This window comes from Brassica rapa, chromosome A03 (assembly GCF_000309985.2).
Source record: "Brassica rapa cultivar Chiifu-401-42 chromosome A03, CAAS_Brap_v3.01, whole genome shotgun sequence".
NCBI lineage: Eukaryota > Viridiplantae > Streptophyta > Magnoliopsida > Brassicales > Brassicaceae > Brassica > Brassica rapa.
Genome location: NC_024797.2, coordinates 34939111 through 34953170, shown reverse-complemented (window position 1 = coordinate 34953170; position 14060 = coordinate 34939111). Strand labels below are relative to the sequence as shown.

General features: G+C 39.9%; 1 long non-coding RNA gene and 1 other non-coding gene across 2 annotated transcripts; one reads left to right on the top strand and one right to left on the bottom strand.

The window, feature by feature from the left end:
• The first annotated feature begins 2635 nt into the window (after positions 1-2635).
• LOC117132858 lies at positions 2636-4842 on the top strand. Its single transcript, XR_004456538.1, has 2 exons — positions 2636-2772; positions 2877-4842. It is a non-coding gene; the product is annotated as an uncharacterized LOC117132858 (long non-coding RNA).
• A 5585-nt stretch (positions 4843-10427) lies between these two features.
• Positions 10428-10534, bottom strand: LOC117133163. The gene has a single exon (XR_004457004.1). It is a non-coding gene; the product is annotated as a small nucleolar RNA R71 (small nucleolar RNA).
• Positions 10535-14060: the final 3526 nt, after the last annotated feature.

Genomic DNA, 14060 nt, shown 5'->3' with positions numbered 1-14060 from the left:
AAGACGAAAATAAATTATAGTGGTTAATTTATTTTAGACACGTTAAAGTAGTTGACCTCCCGGAAAACAAATGTGGGCTTAATTTTGTTATTGAGCAAACTATATTGTTTTTAACTAATGGGCCAATTCCATAGACATTTTTTGACTAATTTAACGTGTCTTTAACTTTTTAAATGAACCAAGTATAATTATTTTGCAAATATATGGATCCCAAACATCTATTTCTTCGCAATTGTGTTTGATAAAAAAAATTAAACTTCAAACGTTATATACAACTCAAAAACAAAACAAAAGTCAATTATAAAAGAAGTTCTATTATAAAAAAATAATTTAATCTAATCTCAAAACTTATTACGAAAATTGTTCAAATATTATCCGCGCACAGCACGGATCTCGATCTAATTATAATTTGGTTGATGGTTGTAGGATGCAATTCCCCTACATCTAATCCTATTTTTTTTATTAAACCGTTATTTATATTGGCTAATGATTTGTATTACTATATTACTAATTCCAGTTATCTTTCATTTTAAAACGATCTCAGCCAAATAATTGATTACCGAAATCATGAACATATACTTATTATTTTGTTCCATAATCCTGCAGATTACCGAAAACTTCTGATAATGATAATATTATTGTTAAAGTAAAGCTTCGTTAAAGTTTTGATCAATAAAGTGAAGTCCAGTCCATCATGTATATATATTTTCTCTTTGAGAAACAGTGACACACAGTGATTAAATTTCGAACACTATATAGTATATTTATTATATGTGATAGAGTTTCACTAATTAAAACCTTTTACAGATTGATTGATGTATATTATGTTATATATTTATAGCAAATATGATTTTAAACATTTACTCGAGCAAAATAGTTAGATGTATATCATAATTATGTTTTCTACATATTTAATTAAGTTCAATTAATAAGATAAATTTAAATTGATGATTCCAAAGACAATATCATATCCTAAGAACATGACAAATAAATAAATTTTTCTATAATCACGCAGAACTTGACAAATTAACAAATTCACTTCAAAAATAAATTAACAAATAAATTTTTCTAAAATCACGCAGAACTTGACAAATTAACAAATTCACTTCTCAAATAATAGTATAAATATAATATTTTTGAAATAATCACAATATTTTTAATATAAGCCTTAACCCTATTGTTCATTTCCAAACCTTAATTTATATATGAACCCCATTAATATGATAATTGGCATTTTGCAATTAAAACTTCTAATTCTTGAAATTAAATATCACTTTAATATTTAACCATTAGTCATTCCAAAATTTGAACTTCTAGTTATTGACATAAAGTATAAACTTAAAAATTTAAACATTAATTATTGTAAAATCTAAACAATAAGTCATCCAAAAAATTTATTGGCTAATATGGAAAAGCATGAAGGACCATACTTACCATTCCATTGACTAAGCTTGATCCCAGAAAAACAGTTTGAGACCTAATTTTCTCTCACGAAAAGTTTCGTAGCCGCCGAAACCTTTGCTTAGATCCACCACAGCTTCCTCGGTGGTTTGGCTTCCGCCACCACCGGGGAAGGCTATTCCTCCTCGATCTCTTCTTTCAGTGGTGTATCCTTCTTTTTTCTCTAAAGTCGTCTATTCTCTCTCTGTATGGCCTCCTTTGCAGCGGTCGTTGATGGTCTTCGTGTAGCTTTATGATGTTCTACATGGAGTTAGAGCAAGGAAGGTGTGTTTGGAGTGTATATGGTGGTGACAGTGGCGGATTTCCTTGTGTGATGGTTTTGGTGGTGTTGGTAGACCTTTGTTGCTGATCTTCCCAATGGTCTTTACAATTAGCTGTTGGGTAGCCTGATTCTTTTGCAATGGAATCTTGTATGGCTTGTCATGTGCGACGATTTTAGTTCTTTGTTGCCATTCATTTGTGTTTGGGCTTTGCTATGGTAGTTGGTTCAGTTTGTCCTGGTTTTTGTTAGAGGAGTTACGCCTTGCTCCCTGTTACAAGATGGTTTTCAGTTAGGGTGTATTGAAGACACAACAATACCTAGATGCATGTTGGGCTGTCATTGATCTGAATTGATAGGGATTCATCATTTGGAGTTGGACTTTGAATCATGTTGGGTTCTTCTCAAGCCACTATTGTGGATAAAAGCAGAGCTTACAATACTCATGGTTTTAATTCATGAATTTTCATTGATCCCTCAAGTTCAGATTAACGCTTTGGTTTTTATCCTCTTTTCATGTCATCATCTTTAAGGCTAAGTCTCTCATCTGAGCTTCTACTTGCATATCTATTGGCTCAGTTCTTTATTGCGATCAGAAGCAGAGGTGGCTGTCCTGTAAGTTGATTGGATCGTGGAGTATTGATCCTCCTTCTACTGATGGCTAAGAAGACATTCATTATTTCTTCTTTTCCCTGTTGGGCTTAGTAATTGTGGCATCTACTGATGTCGTTAGTTTAATTCCTTTCAAGCTTTCTTTTGTATGAACTCCTTGTGGCCATGTCTTAGTACTGGTTTTATTGCAATCAAATGATTTTTTGACAAAAAAAAAAAAGCTTGATCCCAGGGTCACTATTAATTGATTTGTTTATTTTTATTTTTATTTTTCATCTTCTCCTCTATCTTTTCTTCTTCATTCTTTTCTTCATCCTTCTTGTTTGCATATTTCTTTATCTCGGCTCATAGATAATTTTTTCGTTTTTATCTCTCACTCTCAGATTTTTCGTCACAGTAGTAAGGTATCCAAGAAGGGTCTGGATTGGGTTACTCCAAAGGTATGTCTAACTTTCTGATTTAGTTTCATTTTCCATTTAATATATATTGATTTGGTTCACAAGAAAGAATATACTGATTTGGAAGAGTTTGACAACTGAAAAAGATAGAAGATGGAGGAGGACAACAGATGAGTAGAGCGTGACGACGAAGGACATGGCTGAGGGAATGGCTGAAGCGCCGAGGGTGGAGGAAGACGGCATATGAGGACCAGATCCGGCGGAGACTGTTAGAGAGAATAAAATCCCACATCGAAAATATGTAAGGGATTTGAATAATATATATAAGGGACCTGGGCCATTCTACTTATCGCCAATTGGTTTTAAGTTGAAACTTAAATTGGTATCAAAGTGGACCCAAACCCTGACCCATCAATCCGTCCCGGAAAATAGTCCGATCATCCCACAAATTGATGGCATAAAGAAGGCTCGGTGTCTTAAAGATTGTTAGAAAATAAAGCAATTTCTCGGAGTCTATGATGGATTATGCGAAATTAATGGTTATACGCACCATTGTCTTAAGAGAGGATATTAGAGAAGATCTCACATTATGTAACGGATTTGAATAACATCTAAGAGATTTGGCCCACTCCACTTACTGCCAATTGGTTTTAAGTTGAACTTAACAAAGAGTGTGACATGATAAGTCACAAAGCTTATTCATCATTATCTGAACTTATTTTGATTTTTCTTTTTCTTGTTGGTTTTGTCTCTTTTATTTTCCTAATTAGTTTTAATATTTCTTCTCTTTTATAATGTAGCCATACAACAGTTTAAGAATACACAATCAATAAACTATTTCTTCAAGTTCTTACTTTTCTTTAGAGTTACTTTGGTAACTTCATACAAGAGCTTCGCATTACGAATCAAGTCTTTCAACTTGATCCTTCTAAAATTTGAGATCATCTTGTACGTCTGTGTTTGATATCTATATAGGTTTCCTGTCACAGTGGTATCAGAGCAGTGACAATTTTCTCAGGACCGAATCATGGACACCAGACAAACAACCGCTATCAAAGAGATGAACAAAAAAACTCGAAGAACTTCACTCATCGGAATCTCAACAATCATAGGGACATCTGAAATGATCTAGGTGGAGAAATCGCATAAATCAAAGCGATGATCTCATAAATCCTAAACACTTCACCGATTACACCGACTTCCCCAAGGATAACAAAGTCAATCCACTGGTACCTCCCATCTTCTGCACACAACAAGCGTATCTTCATCGGACCAGACAAATAAAAATGCTCCACCAGATTTAGAACACCACCTGCCTCTTCCCATTGTGTTATCATCTCACTTAACAAAGGTCGGGTTTCCAATGTTGACGGAACAATACGTATGGAATGGAGTTACCGATGTGAAAAATTCTTCTCCAACAATAATAATTCACCAAAATGAAAGGTTCGTCTGGTCTCTCTTCACATGAAGGGAAAAGCTCTCCAGTGGCACCACTGATATCATCGATGAAGAAAACATAAAATACAATTGCAATAAAATAACAAATATGATTCATTGATTCTTCTCTAATAAATAGAGAGAGAGAGAGAGAGAGAGAGAGAGAGAGAGAGAGAGAGAGAGAGAGAGAGAGAGAGAGAGAGAGAGAGAGAGAGAGAGAGAGAGAGAGAGAGAGAGAGAGAGAGAGAGAGTTGATCCTTCTCCCTTTCATGGTAGCTAATTGCAAAGATGAAATCCTCTAGAGTCTCGTTTTTCTGAATAAAAATTGCGTAGCTAAGAAAAGAAAAGAAGAAAAGAATATATAGGACAAAGTCGCATGCAGCTCAAGGAGAGATGGGATCCCTAGGGTAAATTCAGGATGTTTTGGAACTTTCCACAAGAATCTCCGGTGATGGAGTGTGGGGGAGTTGATAGACCATGGATTTCACCCATTTTCATTCATTGATTATAGGTGTTTTTACTATAGAGTTTATTTATTATATTTACAAGATCAGGAGTGATTTGGAGATAAGTGATGATTTTAGAGTATTTTGGAGATATTTAGAGCAAGCACCCGAGATGACCATCAAGCTCGACCATCGGTCGATATTAGAGGAGGAATATTGATCAATGTTCACACCTGAACATCGATCGACAGCGAAACGCGCAGAAAGCCCGTTTGGTCACAGCCGACTTGAAGCCCAAGTCTCCACCAATTTACAAGATTACCCCTAATGAGTTTAAACCTAAATGTATAAGTGTTGCCACCATGTTAGAGGCAAAGTGTTTTGTTTTTAGTTTTATTACTTTCAGCAAAAGGTTTTAGGATTGTGATAGCTTGGAGAGAAGATCCAAAGTTATAATTTGTGATTGAAACTCCATTAATATCTATTTTACTATTCTATGAAGTTTCCTAACCTAATTGCTTTCATGAATTGCTTGGCCATGTGTGAGTAGTTTCACTGTTCTATTTAGGGTTTAAATAGGTTATGAGGGATTAGCCCCAACTATAGATTCCTGAGTTGTGGTAATTTTCATTAGGATTTTTCATTAATGCATGTTTCTAGATTAGCTACCGAAAACTTGTCCTAGGATTGATAGATAAAAGCAAGAGCTTCATTCTCATCCTGAAAACATTATAACTGAGTTAAGTTTCTTGCTAAGAGTAAGGCGAGAGCTGATCTAGTGAGCTTAGTAAGCATTATTCAACCTGCACATAAAGCTTAACTAGAAGCGCGTCGATCGACATTCATATTGGATAATCAATCGACGGAGCAAAAGGTGTATCAATCGATATCCCTTTAGGATCATCGATCGATACTACGATTGATTGAACACATTTGTTTGGGTTATTAGATCTAGTTAATAGACAAGTTCAAACATGCGATAGCTGATGGACTTGTTGAATTGATAGTTGAGCTTTACATTATCATGCATGCAACTCATTAGGCATTTGCAGGATTATAATTCTAAGTTTCATGAATAGAAACCCTAAGTCTAGTTAATTCCTTTTAAGCACCAAAACCTCAACCAATTAATCGAGCAATTACTTGCTCAACCAAAACTGAAAATTTACATTTTAAATCTTAAAAACTTCCTATTTAACAAATCATATTAGATCCATTAGGTTCCCGAGCTCCCTGTGAATTTGATCCCTAAGTACTACAACTCGACCTCTTATTTGAGAGAGTATAAATCACTCCTTAGGGTAATTTGAGTGATATCAAATTTGGCGCCGTTGCCGGGAGGTTTGATCGCATATTGATTTAATTTTGTTTAAGTTTCTGACATAATTTTTTTTTTCTTGGATTTTCAGGTACATGCCCAACAGTACTAGAAGCAACAAGGAAACTCAACTACTTTTCTCACCAGATCCTGCAAGCTTAGAGCGTTCAATCCGCAAAGAAGCTCGCTCCTCAACGATCGATAACACCACCTATTCATCTGTCGATTTCTGGCAACCACCGTCGACCCAGACACTAGTCCTGTCGACCGATAGTCGCTCACCACTATCCACCAAAGACACTCATCTTCCGTTGACTAACATCTTCCATCCGACATCAATCGATACTTCAGTCCGAACATCGATCGATACTGAGCCGTGGGACATGGTTGCCACTTTGATACTTGTACGAGATGATAGAGGAAACCTGTATGACCAGGAGGGTCATCTACATAATGCAGAAGGTTAGAGGATAAATGCTCAAGGGGCTGCAATCCCTGAGTCCGATACTGATGCTACAGGAGCTACTCTACCTGTAGGCTACTCTACCTGTAGATGAGGCTGCACGAACCATAACGTTGGCTGACTACATTCGTCCAGATCAGTTCTACACCAACCGATCAGCCATTCGTCCTCCCACTATTCAGAGGGATTTCGAGTTGAAGCCACAGTACTATACACTCGTGGGACAAACACCCTACTATGGGTTATCTCACGAGCATCCTATGGACCATCTGGAGAGGTTCGAGGATCTTATATCAGCAATTAAAGTCGAAGGAGTCTCTGAAGACTACCAGCTCTTCAAGTACTCACTTGCTGGAAATGCTTTGCATTGACTTAAGCAGTTACCACCAGGATCTCTGACATCCTGGGGAGCCATCAAGAATGCATTCTTGTGCAACTTCTTCGATGAAGCGCGTGCTGAATACTTGAAAAGAAAGATTGCTACATTCACTCAGGAGTCTGCAAAGTCATTCAAAAGCTCTTGGATCAGATTCGAGTCTTATCAGAGAGACTGTCCACACCATGGATTCAATGAAGTACATCTGCTCATTACTTCCTACGGAATCAACCGCATCTTGCAAAGCCGTGAGGATCATGACTCACGAGAAGTTCGCAGTAAAATACCCACATCCGCCATGTCATGTCTACGTAAACATCGGTCGACATTCTGACCCCACCATCGATCGACATCAGGAGACCGTCATCGATCGATAACCTCCAGCACCTATCGATCGACGAGCACCTATTACGTACCGAGTGCAGATGCCAGAGATAGATGTTGCACGTCTTAATGCACTCAGGCCCAAACCCAAACCTTCAGAAAACCCATCGGACCTTCAGATGATGAAGTGGATGCTATGGAAGTTGATAGGGTTCCTAAGGGAAGAACCCTAACGAAAAGAAAGGAAAAAGTGGCGAAACATCTGAAGAGAGGGGGTAATGAAAAGGAAAAGGAAAGTTTCCAAAAAATAGTCTTTAGAATTCCTCTAGATAAGCCATTCGATGAAACTTATTTTACCCACAGATTGTGGATGTTCTTCAAAGAAACCAGAGAGACAGAAGAAGACATTAGGAGAATGTTCTGTGAAGCTAGAGAAAAGATGAGGATGAGGATTACATTGAAGAAGAAGAGAGATCCTAGGCAATTTGCAATACCTTGCATGGTGAAGGGTATTGAATTCCCACATGCCTTGTGCGACACAGGAGCATCAGTCTGCATCCCACCTAAGATTATGGCAGACCATATGGGTCTGCAACTGGAGCCTTCACAGGAATTATTCACTTTTGTGGATTGTTCCCAGAGGAACTCAGGATGACTTGTGAGAGACCTAGAGGTGCATAATGGTAATGCCCTAAATCCAGTAGATTTCCATGTCTTGGACATCAAGCTGAAATGAAACTCTTCTCTATTACTTGGGAAAGCCTTCTTGTGAACAGTGGGAGCAGTGTGCAACTTGCAAACCAACCGGTTTGCATCTAACACTCATCGATCCTAATGCACACTACGACCCTATCCCAGTCAAGAAGCCACAGAAGACCTCCAGAAGAATCAATAATCCCGGAATCATTGGAGCTTGCCACTGTGGAGCCGAGTACGAGACAGAATACTCAGTGTTGATCAAAACTCACACTGCAACATCGATCGACAGTGCCCAACCAAAATCGACCGACGCAGAAGCAGAAAAATCGGTCAATATTTGTCAAGGAGAATGGGAAAACGACTACTACATTCCCTCTATGGCAACACACACCATGCATACAGAGGAGTATGATGAAGATTATGAGGAAGAACGAGATTGATATACCTTGGATTTGACCCATTTTTATCCATGGTATATTATTATTTTACTATATATATATCTATGTTTTCTACTCTTCTAGGTATGTTTTCAGGTTCAGGTGCATTTCGGAGTAAAGCTATGACTTTGGAGCATTTTGGAGCATAAAGGACATTTCACCCGAGCTGACCACTTAGAGGTCGACGAGAGGAAGAATAATCGATCGATACGCATCAGTGCTGACGATCGATATCAGGAAATGCCTCGACAGATGAAGATTAATATCGATCGATGTACACAAGTACCGTCAATCGATGTCGAGACACCAGACGCGACATTTTGGATTCAGCAGACTTAAAAACCAAGGCCAAGCCAAATTACCAAAATGCCCTGACGATTTTTTAACCTAGTAGAATATATACTGCCTAAGTTTTTGACGGCAAAAAGAGCTTTTTCTTTTCTAGACCTAGTTTTGTTACAAGTTTCATTTGGGAGAGAAGATCACTTGTGATTGGAACTCCTTGTTTCATTTTCTTATCATCTATTCTATGAGTTTCTATTTATCCATTGATATGAATTGCTTTGCTATGTCTGAGTAGTTCAACTGTTAGATCCAGGGTTCAGATAGGTTTGTGGGATTAGCCCCAAACTATAGATCTGCCTTGTTGTGATATTCATGATAGATTTGTATTCATTGCTTGTTTTAGCCTAGCTAACTAGAACATGATCATAGGATTGCATATTCAAGCACCCTTGTTATCCCATCCTGACATCTATCTATCATATTAGGATTACTAGAGAGGGCTAACCGCCAATTTAAGATCTTAGTAGAGCATTTTCACACTCGCGCATAGGCTTGGCTAGAACCCGTCGATCGATGTCCTCAACTGACAATCGATCGATGTTGGCAAAAGTGTATCGGTCGACGTCTTAATAGACTATCGATCAACACTCTCTTGTGTCTGCATCTAACCGGTGAGACACAAGATCTAGTCTGTTAACCAATGGTACATGCGACAGCTGATCACTGAGTTAAGCGAATGAGCTCTAATATATCATGCATGCAACAGTTAGGCATCTATAGGAATTATAAACTCCAACACCTGAATAGTGGCCCTGCATCTAATATCGTTTCCAACCTAAGTTACATTTATCATTTACTCGCTAGTTACTATTGCTATTTTATTTAAAACATTACAACCTTTAGAATTAATAAACACTAGATTTAATTGTTCCCTAGCTCCTTGTGGATTCGATCCCTAAGTACTACATCTGAACCTCTTTTGATGAGAGTAACACTCTTTAGGGTAATTTGAGTGGTATCAAATTTGGCGCCGTTGCCGGGGAGCTTTGATCGCCATTAGATTTAGTTTTATTAGTTCTTATTCTTTTCTTTACCCCCTTTTCTAATAATTTTTCTTTTTTTTGTCTTTTCAAGTGCATGCCCAGCGGTACCAGAAGCAACAAGGAGAAAGACTTGCTGTTCAGACGATCCTGCTCATTTGGAACGCACCATCCGTAGAGGTCAACGTTCCACATCGCTCGACGCAACCACTTCGTCGTCGATCGATACGCACAACCAACCGTCGACCGCCACCAGACCGTCATCGTCGATCGATCCCAGTCGTTCGACAACGATCGATACTACACAGCGTACGTCGATCGATAACGTGTTGTCAAAAATGGTAAACATTATTATTCTAACTCAGGATGAGAACGGAAACCTGTGTGACCAGGCCGGTCATCTGCGTAATGCAACAGGTCAGAAAATAGATGCTCAGGGAACTGTAATCCCTGATGCTGATGCTACAGGAGTTGCTCAACCTGTAGATGAGGACGCTCGATCGAAACCACTGGCCGACTACAATCACCCAGATGAGCACTATTCCAACAGATCAGCGATTCGACTTCCGGAGATCCAGAAGCAGAATTTCGAGCTGAAGCCTCAATACTACACTCTCGTGTCGCAGATACCCTACTCTGGGTTACCGCACGAGCATCCTATGGACCATTTGGAACGATTCGAGGATCTAATCGCTGCCATTCGGATGGAAGGAGTCCCCGAAGATTACTTGTTGTGCAAGCTTTTCAGATACACGCTGAATGGAGAAGCGATGCACTGGCTTAGGCAGCAACCCACAGGATCTTTAACATCCTGGAGCGACATCAAGAATGATTTCTTACGAAACTTCTTCGATGAGGCACGCACTGAAGAACTTTGGAACAAAATTTCCACATTCTCGCAGAAGGCTGGAGAGTCCTTCAAAGATGCGTGGATTAGATTTAGGTTTTTCCAGCGAGACTGTCCACACCATGGATTTAATGAAGTGCAGCTGCTAAGCACTTTCTTCCGAGGTCTCGCCTTATAGTATCAAATGGCTCTTCATACGGCGAGTGAAGGAAACTTCACTACTCGGAATCCGTTGGAAGCTGTGAGACTTATCGAAAACCTTGCTAACAGCAGCATCACCAAAAACACTGACTCTGAACGGAAGAAGTCTGTAGCCTCTATCGGGAAGGAACAGATGGACGAAGTAAGAGCTAAGTTAGATGTGGTGCACGAACTTATTAGGAAGCAAGTATGTTCAGCTGAAGGAGAAGTAGCAGATACTGAAGGAGAAGAAGATGTGAACTACATCGAAGGTACCGAATTCCAAAAATTTGGAAACCAGGGCGGAAACAGAAACTTCTTTGGAAATGGCCAAAGAAGTAACCAAAGTTCACAATTTCAAAAACCCTTCAACAACAGCAAGAGCTACTCGAACTCTTACTATCAAAATCCACCATCCCAAACTCAGGAAAGCAAGATCGAAGAAATGTTTAATCGAGTATTGTTGGGACAACAACAAATCACCGTGGATTTCAACGGTAAGATAGACTCTGCCTACAACAATCTGAACACCAAAATCGAGACCTTAGGGACTCAGGTGAGAAAACTTGAAACCCAAGTAATTCAGACGGGCGAGACTATTAAGAGGAAAGAAGCTTTTGCTAGAGAAGCAGGAGCCGACAAAGGGAAACACCACGTAAATGCCATCATAGATGATGAATTCTGGCAAGTGGTGAGAAACGAAAACCTTGAGGAAGGAGATTTCAAAATCGAAAGCTCCATGAGTCTCGGCGGATCCCAATGGTATCGACCGATGTCGATGAACTCGCATCGATCAACAGACCATGATGAAGATCGATGGACGGATTACTCCAGACATCGATCGACGTCATCTGGCGATTCGACTGAATGCAATACGGTTCGAATTCTAACTCATGAAGAATTCGCAGCTAAGCATCCTTACCCACCCTCCCCTTTCTATGAAAAAATCGATCGGATATTTTAACTCAACCATCGATCGACAGAGTGAGTCCGACGTCGATCGTCACAACACACCTCCCATCGATCGACAGGTACCTCTGACATACCGAGTGCGGTTACCCTCAATCGATAATGATTACATCAATGCACTCAGACCACCACCTAAACCATTAGCAAACCCACCCGAACCAACACCCAACCTTTTAATAGTTCAACAGAACCTATTCAAGAAGAACAAGAATCTGAAGGGAGAAGGTTAAGGAAAAGGAAGGAGAAGATTCCTAAAAACCTTAAGAGGGAAGCTAACGACAAGGAGATGGATGGTTTCACTAAACGAGTCCTCAGAATCCCAATCGAAAAACCTTTTGATGAAGCTTACTTCACACACCGGTTGTGGATGTTCTTCAGAGAAACAAAGGTAACTGAGGAGGACATTAGGAGAATGTTTCGTCAAGTCAGAGGAAAGATGAAACACAGGATCACATTGACGAAGAAGAGTGATCCTGGGAAGTTTGCAATACCATGCATAGTCAAGGGTGTTGAATTTTCCCATTCAATGTGTGACACAGGAGCATCGGTTAGTATCCTCCCTAGGATCATGGCGGACCAGCTTGGTTGGACCATCGAACCCTCAACAGAATCCTTCACCTTCGTGGATCTTTCAGAGAAACGATCTGGAGGCATCATAAAAGATCTGGAGGTACTGATTGGTAATGCCCTTGTCCCTGTAGATTTTCATGTCTTAGACATCGAGCTTAACTAGAACTCTTCACTTCTGCTTGGAAGATCCTTCCTAGCTACAGTAGGAGCTGTATGTGACATGAACAAAAACAAATTGTGTCTAACGCTCATAGACCCAAACATCCACTACGATCCCATCCGACCTAAGAGAAAGGTAATTAATTCTGTGGATTATGGGAAAGAACTTGGCTTCATTGGCGCATGCCATTGTGGAGCAGAGTATGAATCGGAGTACGAAACAGAGTACTCGGAATCGATCGACACCCCAACCTTTTCATCGATCAATTCCAATGTGTCAATGGTGACCGATGACCACAACAACACGTCACTCGACGTAATGCACCCACTTGACCATTTTGCTTCACCTAATCATTGCTACCAACATTTTGCCTTCCAACCTCCAACAGGAGAGGACATGATGATTATTCCATAGGCAGTTGGGCAGACAGTGGTTTCCATGAAAGTTTTGCAGTTGACAATGTAATTACTTCACCTCATGAGGAACATACCGAGGAATACGATGAGGATTACTGGAAAGAACGTGCAATAGAAATGTCTTTGCAGGATGAAAGACTAGAAATACACAATTTCACCAACACGTTTCCAACATCGTTCGACGCTGTGCACTCCACATCGGTCGATACCCACCCTCGTCCAGCAAAACAACCGCTCACATCGATCGACACACCAAAAGGAACATCGATCGATATTCGCGCCGCAGCGAAAATTCAGGAGCAGGAGAATACTATGATACCTATATAAATCGTTTTGCACCCGAAACCACCTACACACATCAGAGCAAACACACAAGCAAATAAGATGAACACTCTTCCTTCTACATCAACAGAAAAATCCATGAAGAGCAATCATCTCAAGAACACAAGTTCTGCAGAAATTACTCTGCCATCGATCGATGTAACTGTATCTACATCGATCGATACTACTCTAAACCCTAATCTCTCTATTTCTAAAAAAATAATTATGCAAACATTGATTACGGTTTTCTAACACCTGATGAATTTGGTATTTTCAGGGATCCAGATGGCAACGCACGTGCAATGGATGGAAGGATTTTACAAGTGTCCAGAGAGGACATAGCAGACATCCTTCAAGTAACCAATGGACCCGACAACCTGTTCTCACAGCAACGTGGCACTCCAGACGTCATTCTAACAAATCCCAACAACCACGCAGGAGTCACCACAACAGAGACCAACCCAGATCTATTACGCCAACCAAAAGGGCAAGTATCAATCGACGGTATAATGGAGACATCGATCGACATGGTAACATCAACGTCGATCGATATGGATAACACCCGACGTTGATCGACAGACGCTATGATTGTGGGAGCCGCGTTTTCGACATGTATGAAGCCAGAAAGTTCACTTGGGAACAAAGGGACGAATATGGAGTCTACAGAGATGAGCGTGGACACGCACGAAGCGCAGCTGGTGAGATGATACCTGTCACAAAGGACAACATCAGGAAAATACTGGAAAGAGCATCTCTTTTTGAAGAGAGCCACATCTGTCTTCCAGAACATGCCACTTCCTTCACACTCACAAGACTGGCACCAGAACTCTACACCAAAGAAGAAATCGATGAAATGGTGTTTGGTATTTGTGGAGCTCAGGAGAAAGTGGGAGAGGAGCTCAAAACACTGGTAGATGAAACACATCAGCCTTTGGATAGAGGCTACAATGAGCTTTTCAGATGTATGGCAGAAATGAGGACAAAAATTGATAGTTTACGTCAGCAACTTGAGAAGGAAGCTACGACCTCAGCATCGATC